Source organism: Oryctolagus cuniculus, chromosome 15 (assembly GCF_964237555.1).
Source record: "Oryctolagus cuniculus chromosome 15, mOryCun1.1, whole genome shotgun sequence".
Taxonomy (NCBI): domain Eukaryota; kingdom Metazoa; phylum Chordata; class Mammalia; order Lagomorpha; family Leporidae; genus Oryctolagus; species Oryctolagus cuniculus.
The window spans coordinates 63127371-63152332 of record NC_091446.1 but is presented as its reverse complement, the minus strand read 5'-3'; the positions used below and the strand labels follow the sequence as shown (position 1 = coordinate 63152332).

Sequence of the window (24962 nt, the reverse complement as noted above, 5' to 3'; positions counted from 1 at the left end):
AGATCCGATCTGACACTTCAAAAGGGGGAGGTGGTATGGGAGGCAGTCCCTTCTGCAAGGGTCCGGGAGAGCAAGGCAGTGGCAGAGGCAGGAAGAGGAGGGGAGAGCGTGAGTGTTCCGGAAGTCCAGCGCACCGTGGGGACGTCACGCTGAGCGCGACAGGCCAGTCGCAGGACAAACACCCCGCGGTCCCACTCGTGCGGGGTCCTTAGAGCAGTTAACAGCCATGGGCACAGAAGGTCGAGTGTGTGTGCCAGGGCCGGGGGAGGGCACGGGGAGTTGCTGGCTCATGGGCGCAGTTTTGCAAGATGAAAGGAAGTCTGGAGTTGCTTGCTCAAGTTGGGTGTACAGTTAAAATGGTAAGACTTACGCACCAAGTTTCCCGCAATAAAAACGGAATAAATCAGCAGCAAAGTGTCAGGGCGGGGGAGGCTGGGAGGCAGAGGAAGGTGGGAGACCCCGGCTCTGTCCGCAGAGGGCCATCCCGTGCTTGGTGGCACCCACAGCGCCTGAGAGGGCAGGCCTCCATAAATGTTTAGGAAGTGATACATGGTCGTGCCCGCCATCTTGAAGACTTAGCTGCTGTGTCCTGCAGCCCGGTCTTCCCTGCCCAGTGCTGGCACAGGCCTGGGCACACGTGAGACGCTTCAAGTTAATACCTCCATGGAGAATAGAATGCTGTCACACCATGGCTGACTGCCCCCAGGGAGGCTTACGTTAGGATGCTGCACCCAGCATCACACCCACGCACACTCACACCCAGCATCACACCCACGCACACTCACACCCAGCATCACACACACGTGCACACACACCCCGGAGCTGCAGCAGCTGCACTCCTCTTAGCTAAAAAATAAGCCCATGTGCCTGTCCCCCATGTGCACACACGTACGTGGAGATGGAGCGTGGCTCAGAGAGGCTGACCAAGTTCACGGTCCTCTCTACAGCTAGGGGTGCCCTTGGCCTCCCTGCTCCTCCTCAGCATCTCTGAAGCCCTGGGACCTCAGCAGGCACTGGCAGCTCCGAGTGCGGTTTTCCCGTCTGTGAAATGGCCACGTTTCAACACTGTTGGTGTCCCTCAGCAAGGCACGAGGCCCTCCATGTGGGCCTCAGCCTGCAAGGCCAGCAGCCCATATTACAGCACCAGTTCGAATCCTGGCTGCTCCCCTTCTGATCCAGCTCCCTGCTAATGTGCCTCAGAAAGCAGCAGAATACAGCCCAAGTGCTTGGGCCCCTGCACCCATGTGGGAGACCCAGGTGGAGTTCCAGGCTCCTGGCTTCAGCCTGGCCCAGCCCCAGTCCTTGTGGCCATTTGGGGAGTGAACCAGCGGGTGGGAGGTCTCCCTCTCTGTCATTCTGCCTTTGCAAATAAATAAATCTTAAAACACACAAAAACCCTCCATCCAAGCACATAGGCCTTGTGCATTCAACCTTCAAGCCTTCAGTTCATAAAGCCCTTTAGTGAACAAAAACTCACAGGGCGCATTAATTGTGAGGTTATTAAGATACCTAAAAGCCTCGAAGTTTGCAGAAGATTTGCTTTTTGAAAAGAACCGCAGTGGGTGCCAGGCTCTCCTTGTTAGTTCCATCTCTGCACTCGCCTGCCTTGTGTTTTTGTGAACACGAGAGGAACCGGAGACGCGGTGAGCCTACGAGACCCGAGGGACGCTGCTGCCTGTCCAGGGCACACCACGGCTGGCAGGGAGCGTGACACGGCTAATTTTATATTATTACTCACACGCCTTCATATGTTTTCATGAAAAGCAGCCAGAATGAAAAAGAGTCGTAGGCCTTCCCCACAAAAGGGCTTTGGGTTTCGGGAAAGTTGGGGCAAGGCCGCGCAGTGTGCACAGAATGTTCTGGGTCTCACAGCAGCCAAAGGCGGTGGGCAGCTGGGGAGGAAGGCAGGGGTGGCCAACAGCAACTACCTGCCATGCCACGTTGCCCGCAGACGCAGTGGGCAGAGAATAAACATCCCTGAATACTGCTGTGGTTTGCCTGTGTCCCCCAGGGGTCACAGGTCCACGTGCTGGAAGCGTGGTCCCCACCATGGTGACGGGAGAGGTGCGAAGCCTTTCAGAGCTGGCAGGAACGGGGTCCCTGGGGGCCCCGCCTTTGGAAGGGACTTGTGCTGGGCTGGCGGGGTAAGTGAGTTCTCCGAGAGTCGTTCTCAATCAGCCAGCCTGGCCCTGGTGCCCTCCGGCTTCCTGGCTCACCACCATCTCCTCTGCACACACTCTCGCCAATGAGACACCTCCACCAGGAGGCCCTCACCAGGGCTTAGCAGAGGTGGAGCCCACACCCTGGAACCTGCAGGCTTGTGAACTACACCAGCCTCCTGGTGTAGCTCCTGCCCAGCTTCGGGTATTTCATGAGAGCACAAGAACCAGACGAGCAGGAGAAGCCCTGGGTGGGGGCCTGGCCCCTGTGCGTCTCTGCTTTTCTCGGATTCTCTCGCAGTGAGGCTACGGCAGTGGCCCTGGCTCTGGCCAGCAGGGGTGGGGGTGGGGGTGGGGTTGAGAGTGACAGATGCCTCTGCAAGGCCTGGTCCTTGCAATGACCCCCCACATGCCTTGGGGGGCCTCCCTGTCCTTGCTGTGGCAATGCTGCAGGCCACAGCTCCAGCAGGCTTAGTCCAAGACAGAAGCAGCTGCACCCTGAGATGCTCCTTGGAGAGCCACCTAACCCGCCACAGGTGTGATAGAGGAGGAGCAGCCTTGGCTATGGCAGGGCCCAGAGACGGGTGTCTGATAGTGGTTGTGGCAGGGCCCGGAGACACGTGTCTGATAGTGGTTGTGGCAGGGCCAGAGACGCAGGTCTGATAGTGGCTGTGCCAGGGCCCCGAGACGCGGGGTGTCTTTTTTAAGGGGCAATTTGCTGAAACCATCATTTAAATAAGCAATGCCTGTGCTGGGAGTTCCAGTCTACCCTCAGCATCCGAGGCTGGGTCCCCCGCAGATAACAAAACCTGAGACATTCAGGTCCTCCAATACAAGGGCACAGTGCTTGCCCAGAGCCTACCCGCACTCTGGCATCCTTCAACCATCTCTAGGTTATTTATGATCTCTATTAAAATGTAAATGCATGTAAATAGTTGTTATACCACAGTGTTTAGGGAATAATGACCAGAGATGCAGTTATTTCTGTGGCCATTTCTGGTCCACGATGGGTTGAATCCGCAGACGCGGGCCCGTGCACACGGAGGGCCAGCTGTGTTTGCTGCTTCTGCTGTAGGAGTCGGGCTAAGGGCTGGCGTTGTGTGACTTCCCTCATTCCTTGTGCTCCCGTTGCTGCCGTGAGGGGGTGCCCACTGTTGCAAAATCCTGTGTCCATTTCTGGGGTTTTTGGTGTTTTTGTCAGTTTTGATCATTTGCCTTTCGATCAGTGTGTGGATGTGTGGATGTGGGGGGGGGGTCTGTGTGCGCAGGCACGTGCATGCGATGGGTGCATCACATGTGAACATGCTCAGGAAACGCTCCCGGGGCTGGTCTTTGCTGTGGCTAAACAGCCGTCCCACGTTGCTCTGCAGCTCTGTAGACAACCAGGTGGAGAACACCTCACTGCCTGCTCCGTGCCACCCACTGACTTCCCCAGGAGACTCTGAGCCTTCCCGCTGCCCCTGGAGTACCCAGGGAAGGGCCGGGGCAGAAGGAAACTTCTTCGGCTCCTTGTTTTCTTCCAATCTTACTTCTCCGTGTCCCCACCATCTTCAGTGTGGAAGAAATGGGATTTGGGTTCCCTGGGGCAGTCTCCGCACAGACCCCACTGAGGGGTACCCTTGACAGCAGGAAGGGGTGTCAGGAATCCCAGCCGCTCCCTTTTGGCAATGGGTTCTTTTTTTTTTTTTTTTGACAGGCAAAGTGGACAGTGAGAGAGAGACAGAGAGAAAGGTCTTCCTTTTTGCTGTTGGTTCACCCTCCAATGGCCGCCGCAGCCGGTGCGCTGTGGCCGGCGCATTGCGCTGATCCGATGGCAGGAGCCAGGTGCTTCTCCTGGTCTCCCCATGCGGGTGCAGGGCCCAAGGACTTGGGCCATCCTCCACTGCACTCCTGGGCCTGGAAGAGGGGCAACCAGGACAGAATCCGGCGCCCCGACAGGGACTAGAACCCGGTGTGCTGGCGCCGCAAGGCGGAGGATTAGCCTATTGAGCCACGGCCTGGCAGTGGGTTCTGCCACCACCACAGCCTTGGGGTCTACATGACAGCAGGGGTCTCGGCCTGCATGTGCCTGCTGCTGTCAGTCAGGAGCCCATCTATACCTGGCCCTGGGAGACAAGGGGTGGGGTCTGAGGAGGGAGACAGAGGTCTCGGGGGTCACTGGGAGCCAGTTTGGTCTGGGTCTTGGCTCTGCTGCTCACCCTCTGCTGGCCTTGGGCAGATCTTGCCCTGCTCTGGGCCTCACTGGGCCCCCGGCATTGCTGTGAGCACCCGGGAAGCCTGCGTGAGGCTCTGAAAAGAAGGAGGCCTGCCCACAGGCTGGGCTTCCCTGCCCGGAGCCTGGCCATAGGAGCGGCACCGCTGGTCCACACGCCTCCCTCCGTCTCTCTCCCTGCAGGGGTGCGAGTAGCTTCAGGGTAAGGAGGCCAGCTTCTCCTAGGGAGCAGCCCAGATGGTCCCTGCCTGCCGAGACCATCACTCCCGGGCAAGGGCTCCCCTTTCTGGCATTATCTGGAGGGCCACTCGCCCAGCACACCAGGCTGCCGGCCAGGACAGCTTGGGACTCGACCATAGACAAGAGGGAGCTGTACTGCCAGGGGCAGGGCAGAGACCCGCCCTCAGTTTGTGGGGTGACCCCTCGGGTCCCACACCCCTTCTCTAAGACGCGCGGCCCAAGCGCGAGGTTCTCGGACAGTCTTGAAAGAAACATACCTTGGAGGCCCCAGGTCTTTGCTGACCTCCCAGGAGATGGGAGCCTACAGGCTGTCCCAGGTGATGAGGAGAGGGCCGCCAACCCTGGCCCCGGCCCTGAACGGGAACTGGCTTGCTGCACAAGGCAGATCCCCAAGACTGAGCAGGCCTGGAAGTCTGAGGCACCACCAGGTTACGCGGGGGTGGGGGTGCCGTTCCTGCAAAGTCGAGTCAAACTCTTCTGCGGGGAGACAGCCTGGCTCTCCCCGGTATGCAGCCGTCACCATTAGCAAAGGACACACAGACAGCAGGACCGGGCTGGGACTTGAACCCCTGTCTGTCTGGCTGCAGAGGGGGCAAGTGTGGGGAGGCGGGGAGCACACTGGCCATGGGGTCAGCCACGCCCCCACGCCTGGGTTCTTTCAGCTCAGTAACTTATAGCTGTGACCACAGGGCCTCATCTGCCCGAGAGCAATGCATTCATTTCCTGTGGCTGTCACAGCCATGCCCACAAACTCAGGGGCTGCAAACAGCACCCTGCTGTTACCTTCCAGGTCTGAACCGCAGCAGCTCAAGGTCAGGGGCGCTGGCCTAGGATCAAGGCGTGGGACACCCTGCACTCCTTGTGGAGGCCTTGGAGGAGAATCGGCTGCCTTGCCTCCTCGCATTCCATGGCTCGCGGCCCCTTCCCCTGTCTTCAGCACCAGCACCAGCAAAGGCCGAGTCTTGCTTAAGCTGTATTTTCCCACCCCACCCCCCCTTCTCTAGCCATGGTTTGGAAGGGTCTGTGTGCCGGCAGCGCTGACATGGAGGACCCCCTAATAGGTGGGGCCTAGCTGAAGGGAGTTAGGTCACGGGGACTCCACTGTCATGCGTGGGCCAGTCCTGGTCTCAAGAGTGAGTCAGTCATGGTGAGAGCAGGCTGTCACAGGTGAGCTGCTGCACACACTGTCCCCCCGGCCTGTGGCCAGTGCTCTTGCCACTTCTCTGCTCTGTGGTGACGCGGCCCTGAGCACTTTGTCTGTTACCTCTTTCTCTAGTAGCCGGCGGGGGGTAGTTCTGCAGCAATAGCAAACAGACCCCTGCGTGCCGTCAAACCCCCCCCCCCCCGCCTCCCTCTTGTACAGACCCTGGAGACTGGAATTAGGGTCATCGACTCGCATTGCAAACCCTGTAACTTAATCACACAGGCAAAGCCCCTTCTACCGTGGGCAGCGCACATCACTGGGGCCACTTTCAGACTCCCACAGAAGCTGTCTCCTTAAATGAGGCCGCGCAACACTGGCCCAGCGTGCCTGGCGGGAGGCTGCGCGCACCTCATCCCGGCTGCTAGGAGAGCACTCGGAGAGCTTTTAAAAAATACCAGTGCCTGGTTCACCCCTGAAGATCCTGGGGAGGGGGCCGTGCCTGGGCACGTCCGGGGGCTCCCTGGGGGCTGGCGGGCTGCCACGGGCGCCAAGCTCCAGTTGTTCTGATTAGTCCACCGAAGCTCCATTCCCAGGAGCTGCCCACTGAGTGTCTGCTGAGCAGCAGTGAACCACCAGTGGGGCCCCGAACGGCCCGGGGCAAGGGCTGCTGCATGGGGCCTGCAGCCTGGGGCCCTGGAGTGAGGCGCAGCCCAGAGACGGCTGCCTGGGAGGCCGCGGCCCCTTCTCCTCCCCAAAGTGCAGCCGAGGGGCCAGCCCGGGCAGAATGCAGTCATCAACGGGCCATTGTTACGGGAACACAGGGGCTCTGTGCCCCGCCACACTCCCCTCCCTCCCGAAGCTGCTGGAGGGCTGTGAGGCTGGGGAGGGGGCCGCGGCGGCCCTGTAGGACCGAGGGATCAGGCGAGGGGGCCAGCAGCCCCTGGCTGGGGGAGGGGCAGAGCAGCGCGGGCCGCGGGCTACTCTCTGGACTTGGCAGCAGGCTGCCATGCCGGGAAAGGGCTCCAGTTCAAACTGGGGGACAGAGGACAGCTGGTGAAGGCACTGGGCCCCCCTTAGCGCCCCGGGGACGCCCGCCCCAGCTCCTGCCCTGGATAAACACGGGAAGGTGCACTCGGCGTGGTCAATGGCGCCTTTCACGGCCTTGAGCAGCGCAGCGTTTCAGAAGGGCTGCAGGGTTTCACGGCCTGTGGGTTTGGAGCCTGAGCGGCAGGTAATCCAGCGGGGGCCTCTGCTGAATGGGTCCTTTCTCCACTCGGCTCCTCACACGCACGTGGTCGGGGCTGCCTTTTAGGGAGGTGGTGGTCAAGGCCGCCAGGACTGCGCCCGGCCGGCACCCTCTCCAACCTCGGCCGGGGGAGGCTGCCTGCAGCAGTGGATGGCGCTGCTGGGGACGCCTGTATTTGCGTCCGGCTCCCACCTCCAGCTTCCTGCCAGCGCAACCCTGGGAGGCAGCCGTGACGGCTCAGGAGGCTGGGTTCCTGCCACCCATGTGGGGGACCTGGATTGGGTTCCCAGCTCTGGCTCTGGTCCTAGCTCCGTCTCGTTTGCTGTGGGCATTTAAAGACTGAACTGGAGGACAGGAGCTCTCTCTGTCTCTAAATTAAAACAAAACCAAAAAACCCTCCTGAGGGCCACAAGCTGCCAGCAATTCTCACCTGTTCAGTAAAGCAAAGCCCCTGGTGGTGTTTGCCGCGGGGGCACAAAAATTCTAGGAGGGTGGAACTTGAGCCCAGCGGCCTTGGCCTCGGCTGGGAACTGGGTGGGAATGCACATTCCCAGGCCACCCCCGCCCCAAACCGAGTGAGGGTCTGGGGAGGCGGGGACAGCAAGCTGTTTTAGCCAGCTCTGCGGGGGGCCGTGTCTGACGCACACACGAGCCATTGACAGTCACTGTTTGAGTGACAGCGTTTTGGTCCGTCCGGTGGGGCAACAAGCTTTCGTGTTCTTTGAGAGAACGGTGTGGTGCAGAACAGAAAACAGCAGAGCAAACCCTGCGTCATCAGGACAAGTGTGGCTTCCACGAAGCTTTTGTTTCTGTGATGAACGCGTCTGAGGTTTTGGTCAAAAACGTTTGAAAACCACTGTTTAAGAGCCAGACCAGTACTCGTGGGGCCAGTTCCTCTGTCCCAGGCGGGGAGGGGGAGGTGGGGTGAGGTTTAAGGCTAGTGGCTGGTGTGAGCGCCTCGCACCCCACACCCCACATCCTTGGCAGGCGGTGGACAAACAGTGGTGCCGTTCTCAGGACGGGCAGCTCCCCCAGCTGAAGGCGGCCCCTGGCCTCCACTGCCACCCTGCCCGGCCCCCGGCAGTGAGGTGGCTGCGTGCGTGCTGTGGACCGAGTCCCTGTCCAGCTACACCTGGGTGGTGGGTCTGAGGCTGCTCTGCTTTCTTCTCTGTATCAGTTCATGGCACTTAAATTCTCCACACTCCACACTCCGCATCACCAGTATTATCAAAACAAGACAGTCAAAGCTGAGGGCCCATCTCTGCATGGAAACCGAGAAAAGGGACCAGCTCCCTCAGCCCAGGCCATGCTGCCACCAGCCCTGGTCTGCACGCAGCCTGGGAGCTTCCCTGACACATCCCCAGAGCCCCCCCTTGACCCTACCCTACAGCCTGGACCCATCCCCCAGGGGCCTAGCTCTACCCCCCTCCCCATCTGTTACCCTCACCTCCTTACAAAGCGTTCTTGTGCCTCCCCAGTCCCGCACCAGCCCTGGGGGCAGGCTGGATGCTCACCACCACCCCTCCTCCACTATCCCCATGAGAAGCTAAGTGGCCTGCCCCAGTCACCCAGCCAGGGGTGGGTGGTGAGGCCTCCTGCACACACACCATTCTGCACACTTCCCACCTTGCACTAGAAGTAGCACGCTCCTGCTGTCATTGCACTGTGCTGCACAGACACAGGAGGAGAGAAGACAGGACGCAAGGGTGCAGGGAGGGAGTGAGGGGGGAGAAGGCACCTGTCCCGGGGCCACGGGGAAACCTGGGTGCTGTGCACTTCCCCTTGCCACTGGGCCCCCCAGGTCAGTCCCCCGTCACACAGCTGTGCCTGGCACTCCTGCGTGGGGCCCACAGGGCTACACTGAACAGAAGCGGCACCTCAGACACGGCTTGCACAGCTGCACGGACAGGAGCAGGCTGGCTGGCCTCGGGTGCAGGAGGAAGCTTCCTGCTCCTCTGTCGTGGCCTGCCTGCTGTGCAGTGCTCCCCTGCCTCAGCCTTCCCATCTGTAAAAAGGGCACAGTGACACACAGGAGCACTGAGGACCAGCTGACCACCGCGCAAGCACCTCACGCACAGGAAGGGCTGCAGAGGGCTGCGTGCTGTGCCTGCTGGTCTTGTGACTGGCTCAGCTGCAGGGAAGGGGGAAGTAAGCGGATCGCAGGGCCCCAGGGGCAGCACTGGGGTCAGGAACCTCGTGGCTAGAGCTCGGCAGCGTTGCCTGCGGCTCCAAGCTCGCCCGGGCCACTCTGTACTGGGTCCTCCAGCAAGTGACTGACCCCTCTGCTCGGGGCACACGGCATGACGCAGGGCTGCTGGGAGGACCAAGGGGCATGAGGCCTGGGGAACGGGGGCGGGTGTCCCTGTTACTCAGTGCTGTGGGCCTTCCCTCCTCTGCACGTGGCTCTGAGCCCGTGGGTGGCAGGCTTTAAAAAGGAACCAAGCCCAGGAGAAGGTGAACACAGGTTGGCCCCGAGGCAGCCACACCTGAGTCCCAGCTGGGACCACCCCACCCCCACCAAGACAAGAAGGGAAAACAGAGAAGGGACAGGCAGGAGGCCAGGGCTGACCTGGAGCTGCAAGGGCGGGTGGGGAGCGTGAAGCCTCTGTGGGCCGTAGGTGGAGTGAAAGGTGACTGCTAGTGGCCGGTGGCCGGGAGCCAGGGCTACGGGTGGCCAGGGCAGCTTGGGAGACCGAAGCCCCCGGGCAGTGCTGGACTCCGTAGTGGGGGGTGGGAGGGTGGGGAGAGCGGGATATCTCCAAGGCCAGTTATTTTCCAGGTTTGCCTCAGTTTACCCTAATGATAGACCAGGGAGCCCAGGTGGGTAAGATTTTACTTTTTAAATTTGAATTTAATTTAAAAGTGGACAACTGGGGCAGGCGTTTGGCATGGTAGTTCAGATGCTGGCTGGGCAACCTGCACCCCTTATCAGCCTGGGTTCAGACCCCAGCTCTGCTCCCCATCCCAGCTTCCTGCTGAGGTACACCCTGGGAGGCAGCAGGTGACGGCTCAAGGAGTGGGGTCCCTGCCACCTACGTGAGACACCCGGCTGGAGTTCCAGGCAGGCCCCTGCTGCCCTTGAGGGAAACCCAGACAGAGTTCCTGGCCCCAGCCTCAGCCAGGCCCAGCCCCACAGATGGAAACTCACTCTCTCTGCCTTAAAAAAAAAAAAAAAAGGTATAAAAAAGGGCAAAACTGGATCATTTAAAAGCATCTCACACACATTTTATAAAACTTTACAAAAAATAAAGTCAAAGTAGGTTCTAGTTAGATGTTCTTGTCTGGGAAAGGTCATAGGTCATCGTAACAGGCCTTTGGGTTTCAGCAAAGGCAGAAGGGGGCTGGGGGAAGCAAAACTGCCCTGCAGAGAAAGGCCCAGAGCTGTGCAGAAACCAGCTGCAGGGGCCTGGACGAGCCTGAGGAAGAGGCAGGGCCCGGGGGCGGGGGAGGGCGGAGCCGGGAGGGGTGCCCTGCAGGCTGTGGGCTTACAGGCATGTCTGGGGGCTTCCCAGAAATCTCTGGGGCGAGGAGAGCTGGCCTTGTGCGAACCACACGGCCCGGGGCTTGGGGTTCGGTGACCTGGGCATTTCAGGGACAGGGAACCCTGGAGGCTGCACAGCCACAGATTTCTGGGTGTCCACGCAGCACCTGTCAGCAGCGTGGTGCGTGCTGGGTGATCCCGGGCCAGTGGTGCTGGCTCCCGGATGGACAAGGCACCTGCCCTCGGTGCCAGGGCTTCAAACGTGTTCCAGGGGAAAGGGTGACTCACTGCCCATGGGAAGTGACATCCTCTACCCCAGTGCTCGGTCCCGAAACACAGACACCTGGTGACTGTGCAGTGAGTCAGGCCCGACGGGGAAGGAAGTGGCCAGGCGGGCGCTGCCCGGGGTCAGAGGGCAGCCGGCTCCCCCGCCTCCAGCAAGTCACTGCCAGCAGATGACCTGAGCGTTGCAACGCCTACTCTTCCCAGCTGGGAGAGCTTGGGTAGTCACAAAACCTCTCCAGGCCTCCGTGTGCTCACCGGGAAAATGGACCCAATCCCGCCTCTCTTGAGAGGCCCTGGGGAGGCTGGGAGGTTGCCACTCTCCCCGTCGCTGGCCTGGCCGACGGCAGCCAGGGGCGCTGCAAGCCCACAGCCTGGGCAGAGGAAGCTGGCACATGGCCCTCGGCCTGGCACACACTCCTTCCCCAGGCCTGGTCCACCAAAACCTGGGCAGCCACCCCAGGAGGCCCGCGGGTGGACGGGAGTCAGAGGGACCCCCGCCTACAGGGTGCTGCTGGCACCTCCAAGTGGCTCCACCATCCCCACCAAGCTCACGGTGAGCTACAAACGGCCCTGGTGCCTCCCGCCCGCTCTGCACGGTTCCTCGGGTGCAGGCTGGGTGCACCTCACCGCCCGTGTGTCTCTGGGGGCCACACGGCAGAGTGGCTTGGCTAAGGGCACGTGCGGCGCTGGGCAGCCATCGGTTTGACTCCCAGACGAATCAGTGAACTTCCCCGGGTGACGGCGATGGCCTCTGTGGAGTGGGGCTGCCTGGTGCAGTTGGACTGACGCCGGTGAGGCGCTGAGCGAGGAGGCGGGGCCTGTGTGCCAGTCTCTGAATGCCCCCGGGACAGGGCACAGTCTGGGCACATCGCTCCCCAGGCCTGACCCCAACAGAGCAGCAGGCGCCTTCCCGAAGGAAACACCAGTCTGAAAGTGACACAGGCCCGGGGCTGCTTCCTCCCCACCCTGGATTCCAATCAAGGGCCGGGCACCCAGGTCCTGCTGGAAGCCCGCTCTGCCCATCGCCAGCGCCAGAAACTTCTGCTTTGGCAGCGTACACTGCCTGGGACTGGGGTGAGGGCGCTCGGCAGGGAGGGGGCCCCGGGGGCAGGAAGTGGGGGAGCTGAGCACTGAGGTCACCGGCGAAGCACAGCCGGCTCCGTGAAGTCATGTTTTCCCCAAGTGGCTCACGGGCCGCCCGAGGGCTGTGAATGCAGAGCTGTGTGCCATGGCCTGCAGGGCTCCCTGCTCTCCCTGCCCTGGGGACCACGCCCACAGCATTCGTGCCCGATCCTGGCTGCGGCCCCTGCCCAAGGCACATGCTCATGCAGACTCCGCCTTGCCGTTCCAGCATCCTCTTTGAGGAAAGACCCAAGTGCAGACACATCTGGGTGTCCCTGCAGCCTCTGACCACGGCCACCCCCCCCCCCCACCCCCCAGCCCCAGCTCGGCTGAGTGACCTCGGGCAGCTTCCTCATCTGTAAAATGGAGACGGTGCATTGTATGGGGCTTAGTGAGGATGGGTAAAGCACCTGACACAGCAGGTGCTTCACAAAGTACGACAGGCAGGGGCCTCTGTTTGCCTTTCTAGGGGTTATGTCCCTGCCCACGTATGCACGTGTGTGTACGCTCACATGCACTGCCCGCTGGCAGGCACTGCTCTAAACTCCCATACGCAGGCACAGTTGAGGGTGGCATTTGGTGCAGGGGTGAGATGTCCCTTGGGACGCCCACATCCCACACTGGAGTGCCTGGGCTCGAGTCCCAACTCTGCTTCCAATTCCAGCTTCCTGCTAATGCAGACCCTGGGAGGCAGCAGGTGAGGGCTCAAGTCCCTGGGTCCCTGCCACCCACCGGGAGACCTGGATGGAGCTCCTGGCTGCTGGCTGCGACCTGACCCAGCCCTGGTTCTTGTGGGCATTTGGGGAGTGAACCACTACACAGAAGATCTCTGTCTCTCTCACTGTCACTCTGCCTTTCAAATAAAATGAAAATACAATTATTTTTTTAAAGTTAAAGCTAAAAAAATGGAAAACAGAAACATTTTATTCTCACATCACCCCCACGTGGCAGACACCATTACTGAGAAAACTGAAACAGTGAAGTCAAGCAACTCGCCGGGGTCTCACGGCCAGGAAGTGGGGGTGGGGGCTTGGGTGCAGGCCGCCCTGCCTGCGCAGCTCTCTCCCTCTCCTACCTGCTTCCCGCAAACTGCACCTCAGTCTGGGTGGGCTTCGCCGTGCCCTGCATTTCAGCCTGAACGTCCCCACCCCCACACCTCTGCCCAGCTCTCCTCCCGGCACTGGAACGGCGCCTCCTCCACGAGGCCTCCCCAAGTCTCAAGGCCACCTTTGTGGTCTCATCACAGTGGAACTCCAAGGTGTGCCCATGCGTCCTCTCCTCCTCTGGCCTGAAAGGGATTCTGGGTGGGGCCGTGGTCCCAGGTGTCAGGACTGCACCCTGGAGAGGCTGAATGACGTCCACAGGAGGGCAGGACGGGCAGTCACCTGCTGGTGCCCTGAGTGCAGCTGTCTACCCATAATTCAAAGCGGCCTCTTGACGGGCTTCAGGCCCATCCTCAGGACCCCAGCCTGGTGCCCGCAGGGCCACTGTGACTCCCACCACCCTTCCCAGACACAAACCACTTCTGAACAGGGCTGTGCTGGACTCAGGCTGTGCTGTCCTCCCAGGCAGTAGCCCCTCACGCGGCCTGCGTCACCTCTCCCTCATGCTGCACACCCGGGACAGCTAAGCATGGCAGGTGCACAGGGCAGCAAGGAGGGCAGGGTCCTGCCCTGGCGGGGACCACGGGCCAGAGCAACTTCTGGCGAGGCCCCCAGCCAGGCATAGGAGCGGCGAGGGGAGGGGTGCCCGCAGCGGCCGGGAGGGCTGCAGAGGGCAGAGTGTGGGCGTCTGGAGGTCAAGAGCAGTTCAGCAGTGCGGGCAAAGGCTCCCCGAGCTTGCTGGGCAGCTCCGTGCTTCCTCCCAGGGGCCCCCGTGATGCCGAGAGAAGCATGGGGCAGACCCCCAATCTTCCAGGCCCCCCCCCAGCCCCCGCCTCCACCTGCACCACATGTTGAGACCAGGGCCCAGCGGCAGGGAAGGCCGAGGTGCCCACGTTCTCGGGTGGCCTCTCCAGCTTCCACTCCTGACCCAGCGGCCCACCCAGCCACGGTCATGCAGTGAGCCTTCCTGTGGGCCATTTCTGTCCTCGGCACAGACCCGGCAGGACAAGCAGACGCACAGGTGGTTTCCGGGCAGGGATAAGAGCCCAGATCCTGGAGGCAGCTACTGGGCTCAAGGCCACTTCTGCTCACCCACTGCAGACGGCTGCAACTTACTCGGCCTGTCTGCCTCTCCGCTCCCATCTGTGAAATGGTCATCACCCCAGCAGAGCAGGGCAGGGCACACAAGCTGTTCTGTGTCCTGTGTAAACCACTCCCCCACCCCCGTACGCGCGCCAGATGCCAGGGCGGGGAGAAAAGTGACAGAGAGCGTGTCTCAGAACAGCGAGCAGCCAGGCCCCGACCTCCGCGGTCACGGCGCATCAGTTCCTTGCCTTCTGAAAAGGACAGCCTCCCTCTGCAGACTTGTCTGTCCCTCAGGCTCCAAGACGGCCCTGCAGGTCTCCAGCGGAGAGCTGGGGCCCTGGCCAGTGTGGCCGGAGTTGTGAAATCCTTTGCTGAAAACCAGCGCGGTCCCAGCCAGGGGGGTGGCCCAGTTTGTTTGCAAAATATTTCCCCAGATAGCGCTGCTCTGGCTCAAACACGTTAGCACTTTCCAGAATCCTGCAGATGGTGAGGCAGCTGGAGAGGAGGTGGGGGGGGAGTGGGAGAGGCCCGGGCCACATCCCAGGTAGCCGAGCGGGCTGGCACAGGCGTGCCACGTCCCAACATGAGTGGGCCCATGCAGCGCAGCCTGCAGGAACAGCCCTGGAGGCTTCTTGTGACCCAGAACCTTCCTTGGAAGCACAATACATAGAACAAGCGAGAGAGGGGGGCCTGGTCGCCCCTCCCACCAGGCCTCTAAGGGTTCCCCGCTGAACTCTGGGGCTCCACGGAACCTAGTTTGAAAACCCGTGCTGCGGAAGGAGTCATCTTTTCTGGGGCGGGCAGGAGGGGAAGGGAGGGGAAGAAATGCCCACACTGCTTCCAGACGACGAGCTGGGGGGGGGGGGTGCTGTCCTACAGGGACACAGGGGGAGACTCACTCGCTGGGAGGGCACGCTATAGTGTGAGAATGCAGATTCTAGAGCCAGAATGGGGCCGAGATGTCCGCATCACCCGAGTGCCCATTCTGGTCCCACCTGCTCCACTTCCAATCCAGCTTCCTGCCAATGCCCCTGGCCCCACCATTCTCCACTACCAAAGTCAAACTCACCAACTCACGGACAGATCACGGGCCCCTGCGCGAGGTGGGGGGACGCTCTCTCCTCCCACATGCTCCTACCCAGGCCACCCGCGTCCCGGCAGTACCACCATGACTGGCTGGCGAAGGGTGTATTTCCTGGCTTTTGAGGCTCCGAAAACAGACGAGAAGGGGCGGGGCAGGTGTAACCACAAAAGGCCAAATAAGCCTCGGGAGGCTGGCTCCCGGGCCGTGGTTTCATGGTGGCATCAGGAGAGGCTGTGCTGAGAGCCGGCTTGTTTATTTTCCACACCTTTCCTCCAACTGCTTTCCATAGAGCCCTCCCAATCCCCAGTGACAGATTTCCCAGGGCCCAGAGAAAGCCACACTCCCCCACCACACAGCCACCTTTGTGAGGAGGTGGGGACACGGAGGAGAGCGGTAGGCGTCCCCCGTGGCCAGGGGCTCCCGTGGCCCGCCCCTCCCTCCATGCCCGCAGCCAGATTTGAGGTGACAGAGACAGAGGGCACAGAACACACCGTCCAGCCTGTGGGGCCCGGCCTACACCCTGCTGTGGAATCCACAGGCTCAGGGCACGGCAAGGAGAGAGGGTGATGGGTGCCACTCCTGCTTCAGGCATGAAAAGGAGAACTGTGTCCTGCTGGAATCTCCTCCTGAGGGTCCCCTCCCAGCCAAGACGGCCTTGGCTGCCCTGCATGGGACAGTCCCTCTCCGGGCTTCACCTAACAGTGTCCCCACGCATTCCCCTGTGACAGGCACTGGGTCGGAGCCGGGACCCTTGGGTAGGGCAGCTCCTCCCCAGCTCGGTCCCCAGACGCTGTCCCTCTGTGCAGTGGACAGGGCGAGGGCTCCAAGGCTCTCAGACTCGCCCAGGCGGGCTTCCTGTGGGAGGCGCGCGGAGGTGGGCTGGCGGTGTTCATCCAGTGTCCCCGGCTTCCCTGGAAGGGTGCAGCTGTCACCATCCTGGGGACACCTGTGCCATGGGTCCCAGAGTGGGTGAGATGGTGTGGCAGGGTCAGGCAGCGGGGACACTGCCCCAGCAGGGGGAAGCCCCCTAAGCCCTTGAAGAGGCGGGGTAGGGTGGCAGGCAGAAGGTGCGCACAGCCGCCCCCAGCCTCACGACCTCGCACACTCCCTTCTCGTTTCTTCATCTGCAGAGTGGGGCCAGCAGAGAGCTCCGTGGGCTCCATGGCTGGGGACCAGGTGAGCCACGCGGTCATCCCCTCCCCTGGCTCTCTCGGCTTCTCTTCGGCAGGTAAGCGAGCACAGGGGGCGGCAAACGAGGGCTGATTTCCCAGGGACACGTGACTGTGGGGCCGGCCACCAGGGAAAGGAACGCAGCGATCTCCCAGAACCACAGTCATCCATTTAACCACTGTTCCACTCACCTGGCAATTTCTTCCCCAAGGTAGGGTCGGTCACATGCGGCCGCTTTGTCCCCACTTCTCAGATAAGCCGCAAATCATCTCAACAGAATTACCACATCTCCCCAGACTGACCCCTGAACCCCCACCTAGAAGGCTCCAGGAGCCTGGGACCAGCTGGCCTTTGATTCCCACGATGCATGGTGCAGCCGAGGCCGGGCAGAGGCCTCAGGGCCACCTGGGTAAAGCAGCAGCAGGGCTGCTTCCTTGTTGCCGTGGAGAACCAGCAGGGATCCCAGAGTCTGGCCTGGTGGAGGCAGCAGGGGTCTGGAGTCAACACTTTCCAGGTTCAAGTCCTGGTTCTGTCTCACCAGCTAGGTCACTGTGAATACCTTACTTAACTCTTCTGAGTCTCAGTTTCCCAATCTGTAAAGTGGGGATGAAATGCTAATTCATGGGGATGTAATGGCTTGATGAGATGATACTCCTATACGTATAGTACCTGACTCACAGAAGGCAGGACGAGGGTGGAAAAGTGATGGGGTGACAGGGCTTGGCCATGCAGCCCCTTGTGAAATCAGGACTGGCCAAGCATGGCTTGTCACCTCTCTCATTCAGGCCAGTCCGTGGTGCTGCCCACACGTGCTGCCCATTCAGGCGTCACAGCGTGGAATGCCCACTGAGCCGAGTTCGAGTCCTGACAAGGAGGCAAAGGCACAGAACCCCACACTTCTTCCCAACGGTGCCCAGGCCGCCCCCATGCTCTCAGTCCCAAACTGGGGAACAACCTATGTTTCTGCTCCTCTGGGAAACTCACGCCAGCTGGCACAGAAAAACCTAACTGATCCTCGCTGCAGGGACTGTGACGGCCACTCCACCTGCTCCTGCCACGGAGCCAAACCTCTGGGGAGGACACAGCGCCTCGTGAGAGCCATCTCCAGCCAGGCCAGCAAGAGCCAGGCCCCAGAGTGCATGCCCCCTGGATGCCACGTGTTCCAGTGGTCCCTCTGCCCCCGCCCCAGCCTGTCCCACCCATCTCTCTCACTTACCCAGCCCTGGCTCCTGCAGCCTGGGAGGGACAATGGAATCAACTCCTTCCCCTGCGACACATCTAAAGTTATCTCCCACTGAGACCCCAGTGAACCCGCGACACATCTAAAGTTATCTCCCACCGAGACCCCAGTGAATCTGCCAAACAGCACCTCACCCCAGCTTAGCCAGATGCAAACAGGAAACCTCTTCGGACGCCGGAGTCCAGGGAGGAGGCACTGGGCCCCTGTGCCAGCACCCAAGGGGGCCCCTCACTCTCTCAGACACACCAGGCAGGGCTCCTCGGAGCCACCTGCACCCCAGCTGGGCTCGGCTCACAGAGTCCATAACAAATATTAGCTATCAGCCTCACTGCTCATCAAGGGACTACCTGTTGAGTACCCGCTGTGCCAGGCACTGGGGTAGGCCCAGGACAATCCTTAGAACATCCTCAGGCCCCAGTACACTGCGCCGAGGAAGCCACACGCAACCTCAAGGGCAAGCAAAAGCAGACCTCGGAACAGAACCAGTTTCTTCCTGACCTTGGAGTCCTACTACTCCCACCCTCCTTCCCAGCCCCTCCACATTCACGTACCCAGAGCCGGAATGTCCTCGCCCCTTCCCCATTGAAGTCCTCGGAGGAAGCACATCCGCTGGGGGAAGGGTCTCCGCCTCCCTCCAGGCCTGTCACGGCCACCGCCCGGCTGCCCAGCCGGCGCAGCCCGGCCCGCCGGCCTTCCCCACTCGGCTCCCCGGGCCCAGCACGCCGGCCTGAGTTTGTGAATCACTCGCTCCTCTCCCCGGGCCTCGCCTCCGGAAGGGCTGCGCACGCCCAGACACATCACCCAGACACCAAGTTTCCACCCCAAACACGCTCCCGCCGAACCCGAAAGCCGCCTCCGACGCCGGCTTTGCTCTCCCTCGCCTGGTCTCCAGGCTCTGGCGGCCGCGACCTGCCACAGACAGAGGCCCCTTCCCTGGCACCCGGGGGACTCGCTCTCCCCGGGGGCTGCGTGGGCAGCGCAGACTGAGGGGCCGGAGGACGTGCCGGGTTTAAAAGCCCAGACCCGGAGCCGGCAGGAACATGGGCGCAGCCCCGCGGCACGCGCGGTCTGTGCGAGCGCCCGGCGCAGCGAGGACCCGGACCACCCGGCGGATGGCACCCGGTGCCACGGCTCGGGGTGGCTGCGTGGAGTTCGCCCCGCGTCGGGAGCTCCCTCTCGAATCCTCCGCCTGGCCGCCTTCTCCCAAAGTTCGGCGCTCTGGTGGGGGGCGCTCGTCCGGGCGGCCTCCCCAGCGGTTCCAGCACGCTGGCGCCCCACTTACCACGGCCGCCCCGCCGCCTGTGGCGCGGGCGGATCCAAGTCTCCGCGGCTGCGGTCCGGCGCGAGCAGCATCCGCTCGCAACTTCGCCCTCCTCTCGGAAGATCCCAGCCGGAGCGACCTCGGCGCCCGCGCTGCCCGGGCTCTGCGCGCTCCCCGGGGACGGCGGCGGCGGGCGGCGGGCGACGACCGAGGGAGGCGCGGCCGGCCCGGTCCGCACGCCCGGCGGGAAGCGGCGCCAGGCGGGCGCCGTCCTGCGCAGCGAGCGGGTGAGCAAGCGGTCCTGTCCCGCGCCCTCCCCGCTCCGGCCCGCGGCGGCGGTGGATTCCTGAACCGCGTCCAAGGCGCTCGGGAGCCCTCCTCCTCTTCTCCTTCCTCACCCCACCCAGCTCCCACCCCTGCGCGCCCGGCTACTTGGGAACCGTTGGTGAAGTTGGCGCTGCCCAGGCTGCGCGCGGGCCGGGCCTCTCCGGGAAGGAAGGGGAGGAGGGGGAGGAGCTGGCGGGAGGGGACCGGGACCCGCCCCCGGGGAGCCGCCTCTCCGGGACCCCTCTGCGGGCCTTTGTTCCGGGCGCAGCGCCTGGGCTCGTGCGTCCCGGGGGACCCGCCTGGAGCTGCTCGGATCCCCACCCCTCCCGGCGAGGCTGGGAGGAGCTCCGGGCCGCGGCTGCGGCTTCACCCTCCGGAGCCGCCTCCCCTGGGACCCCGTGGGCTGCGTGGCTTCTCTGCGGTCTCTGCCCTGGCGAGGATTTTCCCGCGCCGTCCCCACCGCGGGGTCACGGGTGTAAAGGACGGTCCCCCACCCCCACTCCCTGTTTCCAAAGACTTGGGAAGCAACAGATCACCCTTTCGCCCTTCTGTGCTGTCTCCCATCACCAGCCTGTCCGGGGCTCCCTGAACACCAAGACCCAGGAAGCGGGGAAGAAATGGGGTCCTCACCACCTGGCGTTGTCTTGAGCCCCTCCGAGCAGCTGCGGCTGTGGCCTGCTTGCTGTCTGCAGGGCCCGTGGGGGCAGCGCGGCTCTGGGGTACAAAGACTTTTTTGTGCGGAGCGCGGTTAAGGGCTCAGGACTGGAACACGAAGCAACCCGTGTTGCTGGTCCCGGGCTTCCTAGGACTTGGGTCGGGAGCCAACTCAGGCCTCTGTGACACGGCCTGATGGTGCGAGTTTTAAGCACAGATTAACTCCTGAGGAGGAGGAGGAGCCTGCAGAGCTGGGGGAGCCAGCAGGCCTCCCTTAGCCTGCCCCATCACTTGCAGAATTCACCTCCCAGGAAGGAGGCGGCAGGGAGCACAGGGCAGCACCTGGGCCTTCCCAGGAGCCCTCCTCCTGGGGGGCTGGCGCCGGAGGTCCAGGCAGGCTGGAGCTGCCACCAAGGCTGCCGGCCAGGGCGTGCCCGGGCAGAGTCCATGATGCGAGACCGCAGAGTCTTCTTCAGCAGAAAACCTGATTGGGTGCCCCCCCTCTGTCGTTCGCAGCGCTGGGCCGGGTACGGGAGCCTGGCCTCCCCGGGCAGGTCAGAGGAGTCTCCTGCAGACTCTACCGCCCCTTCTCCGCTGAGAGTGCCAGTGTTCCTGCCTTCCAGAGCCGTCAGGGGGCTGTGCTGGCTTGCACCTGCTGGCTGGGCCGGTGAGGCCTTCCCACCGGGTCACATGGATGAACAGACGTGGGATTCTATCGCTGTGGCTTTGTGATGCACTCCAGGGGCAGAAGCTAGAACTGGGTCGCTGTCAGGTTGCAGACTGCGGGCCTCTGTGCTGCGTGTTCACTCAGCCCCTCCTGAGTATATAGAGAGAGGAGAGCGAGCAGCAGTCCTACCTTCCATAGGGAAGAGAGACACCAGCAACGTGGGGTGGGGGAGGGGCTCCAGGGGGCTCCAGGCCGCGGTGTGTGCAGGCTGCAGCCTGGTGCGCTCGCCTGGGCTTGAGAGACAAGGTGGAGTTCTCAGGTGTGGAGGGAGGGGGGTGTGCCAGGGGCGTTCACGCCTCAAGCTGCGGCTGGCGGGACAGTGAGGCACCCGGGGGGGGGGGGGGGGGAGGTCTCAGCCTGGATGTTCAGAGCTTTCATCCTAAGACACTTTTCAGGCTCAACTTCTTTCCACAATTTCTGGGCCAAGAAAATCAAGTCTGTTTTTAAATTTTTATTTTTCTTTATTTTCGTTGTATCTGAAGGACAGAATGGCACAGAGAGGAGAGATCTTCTGTCCTCTGGTCTGCTCCCCAAGCACCCACAGCAGCCAAAGCCAGGAGTGCAGGAGTCTCCCACATTGGGGGCGTGGATCCAGGTGCTGGAGCCATCCATCCTGCATGTTAGCAAGAAGCAGCGTGGCCAGAACTTGGACTGGGCGTCCCAAGTCGTGACGGACGCCAGTGCCCGTGCCCAGGTCTCATGGTTTACTGTTTGAGAAACGCAAGAGCTTTCTAGGAGAGACGCAGCCCTGGGTCGGAGTACGAGGACACGACCGACAAACCCAGACGTCTGCGCACCGCTGAGCGACATATTGTCAATGCCAATGCTAAGAAAGACAAAGTAAGCAAGAGCTCGTTCCAGGTGACAAGAGATGGAGTCCTGTGACAGGCAGATTTCGGTGATGGGTGTCACTCTGAGGTTGTGTCTCACTCAGATTCTTCTGTGCCCCATGTCAATGTGCTTGCTCTGAGCAAACAAGTGGCCAGACAGTGAGCTACTGAAGGAGAGGGCTGTGTCTCAGGGAACCAAGGGAGGCCTCTGGTCAGCCAGCAAAGAGCCAAGGCTCCAAGTCCACCGGTGGGCAGAGCTGCCCGGGAGAGCCTGGAGCTGTGTCAAGGCCGTCTCCTCGACTTGAGAGGGGCCCTGCGCTGAATAGCCTTGCTAAGCTGCTTCCAGACTCCTGCTCCACACGAGCAGAAGTGGTAAGTACTGTTTCTTTTAATTTATTTTCTATTTGAGGGGCACAGCCACAGACAGATAAGGGGAGAGACAGAGAGAGAGAGAGAGAGAGAGAGTGAGTCTTCCCTCCCCAAATGGTCACAATGGTTGGAGCTGGGCCGGACCTAAGCCAGGAGCCAGGAGCTTCTTCCGGGTCTCCCACACTAATGCAGGGGCTTAAGTGCTTGGGCCGTTTTCTTCTGCTTTCCCAGGCCACTAGCAGAGAGCTGGATCGGAAGTGGAGCAGCTGAAACTCAAACCGGTGTCCATATGGGATGCTGGCATTGCAGGCGGTGGCTTAACCTGCTAGGCCACAGCACTGGCCCCAGTACTGCTTCTTAAAAAAAAAAAATTGTTTTAAATGTATCTTCATTTTATTTGAGAGAGTGAAAGGCGGAGAGGCACATGGAGAGATCTTCCATCCATGGGTTCAGTCCTCAGGTGCCTGCAATAGACAGGCCCCAGCTAAAGCGGCCATGTGGGCAGCAAATACTTGTGCCTCCCCAGGGTTCATTAGCAGGAAGCTGCAATCGGAGGCAGAGCCAGGACCCGAGTGGCATCTTAACCAGGGCTCCAAACACCAGCTCTATAAATACTGCTATAAGCCACTAAGTGTGGGGTCACTGGTTACATAGCCGTGTATAGCTAACACAACCACCAAATGTAGTGTGTCTTCTTAAGTTGGATCCTGGGGCTGAAAAAAATTTACTGCAAAAGATCATTAGATATTTGGCAAAATATGAATGGGGAATTAGTAAACAATGATTTTATACTGATGCTAAATCTCCAGAGTTATCCATTGTATCTTGGTCATGGAAAAGGCTACTTCATTTGTTAGAGATTCACACTGCAAGATGTAAGGTCACAGTTTCTGTCCACTCCCTCTCAAATGGTTCTGAAATAAAAATAATAATTTATGATACTATCACATGTAGCATATAATTAGAGAGTTTCACTTATATACTAATTTATATGTTGTATAACAAGCCACCTCCACAACTTAATGACTTAAGACAAATGTATGGGCCGGCGCCGCGGCTCACTAGGCTAATCCTCCGCCTTGTGGCGCCAGCACACTGGGTTCTAGTCCCGGTCGGGGCGCCGGATTCTGTCCCGGTTGCCCCTCTTCCAGGTCAGCTCTCTGCTGTGGCCAGGGAGTGCAGTGGAGGATGGCCCAAGTGCTTGGGCCCTGCACCCCATGGGAGACCAGGAGAAGCACCTGGCTCCTGCCATTGGATCAGCGCGGTGCGCTGGCCACAGCGCGCCGGCCGTGGCGGCCATTGGAGGGTGAACCAACGGCAAAGGAAGACCTTTCTCTCTGTCTCTCTCTCTCTCACTGTCCACTCTGCCTGTCAAAAAAAAAAAAAATGTATTTGTTCCTCACACTTGGTGGGTTGACTTGATTCATCTAGAAGATCCTTTCGTGCCATAAGGTATCAGCTGAGACTGCTTGGTCTGTAGCACCCAGCGGCAGGGCTGGGCCTCATGTCCCTGTGTGGCACATTCGTGTCTCTGCATGTGACCAGCTCACGCTTCCTCCCAGCAGGGAGGTTGAAGGAGAGGGTCTGCTCCCACAGCAAGGAGCCTCCAGGTGTCCGGCAGCCCGGCTCCACGCTGGGCCCGAAGCCACCGAGCTGTTCCAGGGTCCGGGGCAGCTCCTGTCCCTGGAGGTGAAGGACCCAGACAGCTCATTCCTTCTGCTCTGTCTCCCATCTCAGCTCCCTTTCCCCTAAGAATTTTAACCTAAGAGCTCACACGGAGCTGCCAGGGTGGCTAGCGGTTAAGAGGGTGGGTGCGGCAGTCAGGGGCCATGTTGGAGCCCCTGCATTTGCTACCCACCTCCAACTCCTGACTCCAGCTTCCTGTTAACGCACACCCTGGGGGGCAGCAGGTGATGGCTCAGGTGATGTGGTTCCTGCCACCCGCGTGGGAGATACGGCTTGAGTTCCCAGTTCTTGGTTTCCATTCAGCCCAGCCCTTGGCTGTTGCACTGTTGGAGGCGTTTGCGAAGTGAACCAGGGCAAGGAAAGTCTAACAACAACGATTAAGCTGTGAAGAAGAGGAAAACGCTGTCACTTGTGTAGCACAAAGCGTGCAGCAGGGAGGCTTAGCCACGCTGCGTCAGTGCATCCTCACCACAGCCCTGCAGAGAGGCCATTGCTGGCCCTTTGGGAAAGGAGAAGTGGCAGAGGCTGTGCTAGGTGCAGTGACGAGAGCAGATTCACACTGCAAACATGTGGATCAAAGAATTATTTGCTTCTTTATTGTTCAGTCCTGGACCGTGAAGAGCTTGGGAGCACGAGGACCGATGATGTCTTAGCAGCTATTATAATTGTGCCACATAACAAACACGCTCCAAATCTCAGTGGCCTACAGCACCAGGCTTCTTTTGTTCTCATTCACGGGCTCCTGGTTTCAGGTGAGTTCGTTTTGGGCCATGGGATTGGCTGGACTTAGGACCGGGTTGGGGTGGGTTCAGGTCTACTCCACGTGTCTCCACATTTCCCCTTCCCTTGGACCAGTGGCTACCCGGGGCGGGGGGTGTTCTTCCTAGGGTAGGTCACATGAGTGCAAGAGATGAGCCAAGCCACACAAGTACGTTTAAGACTTCTGCCTGTGACATGGCCAAAGTAAACCCCACGCCCAAACTCAAAGTCATCGATGCAAAGCAGTGTGTGCTGATCTCTGTGAAGCCAAGGCCATGGCGTGGACAGGACCGTCAGGGCAGGGGCAGGGAGCCTGGAGAGCAGTGACCTGTCCACTGCAGCTGATGGGGTGCAGGTCCTGCCCTCGGGGACTCACGGGGACCCAGCTGCAGAGCAGTGCGGCCAGCACAGTGAGGAGGCGTGGTGGTGTGTGTGGGTGTTACGGGCACACACGGCGGGGCGGGGGTCCCTGCAGCCAGCTGGACACGTGCACAGACTTTCTAGAGAAAGCGCAGAAGGATAAAATAAACAAGAGCGCCTGGCAGAAATGGGGAGAGATGGCATTACAGGGCAACACCGGCCATCAGGACTGCCTGAGCCGTGGCAAGGAGGCCAGAGCTGGGTGCTGTGCACAGTGGAAGTGAGAAGCTGTTTGCTGTCCCTGGACCATGAAGGGGGAGGCAGCAGGCGTGACAGCGGAGGAGGGGCAGGGGCAGGCAGAGCCGGGTATAGAGGGCTTTGGCACGTACTGCACACCCACCCTTCAGCCTCCCGGAG

General features: G+C 61.0%; 1 protein-coding gene across 4 annotated transcripts in view; it reads right to left on the bottom strand.

Annotated features, from left to right (window-relative positions):
• Window positions 1-20058, bottom strand: part of CHST3 (carbohydrate sulfotransferase 3) — a 31070-nt gene extending 11012 nt beyond the window's left edge. Inside the window, exon 1 of one of the 4 annotated variants that reach the window (XM_051823795.2) lies at window positions 19791-20058. The gene's annotated coding sequence lies outside the window, so the exon portion shown is untranslated. Of the gene's footprint in view, window positions 1-15147; window positions 18093-18123; window positions 18389-18854; window positions 18995-19790 lie in introns of those variants that run through there. The other 3 variants (XM_008269989.4, XM_008269990.4, XM_070057802.1) reach the window with 3 other exon arrangements.
• Between the last annotated feature and the right edge of the window lie 4904 nt (window positions 20059-24962).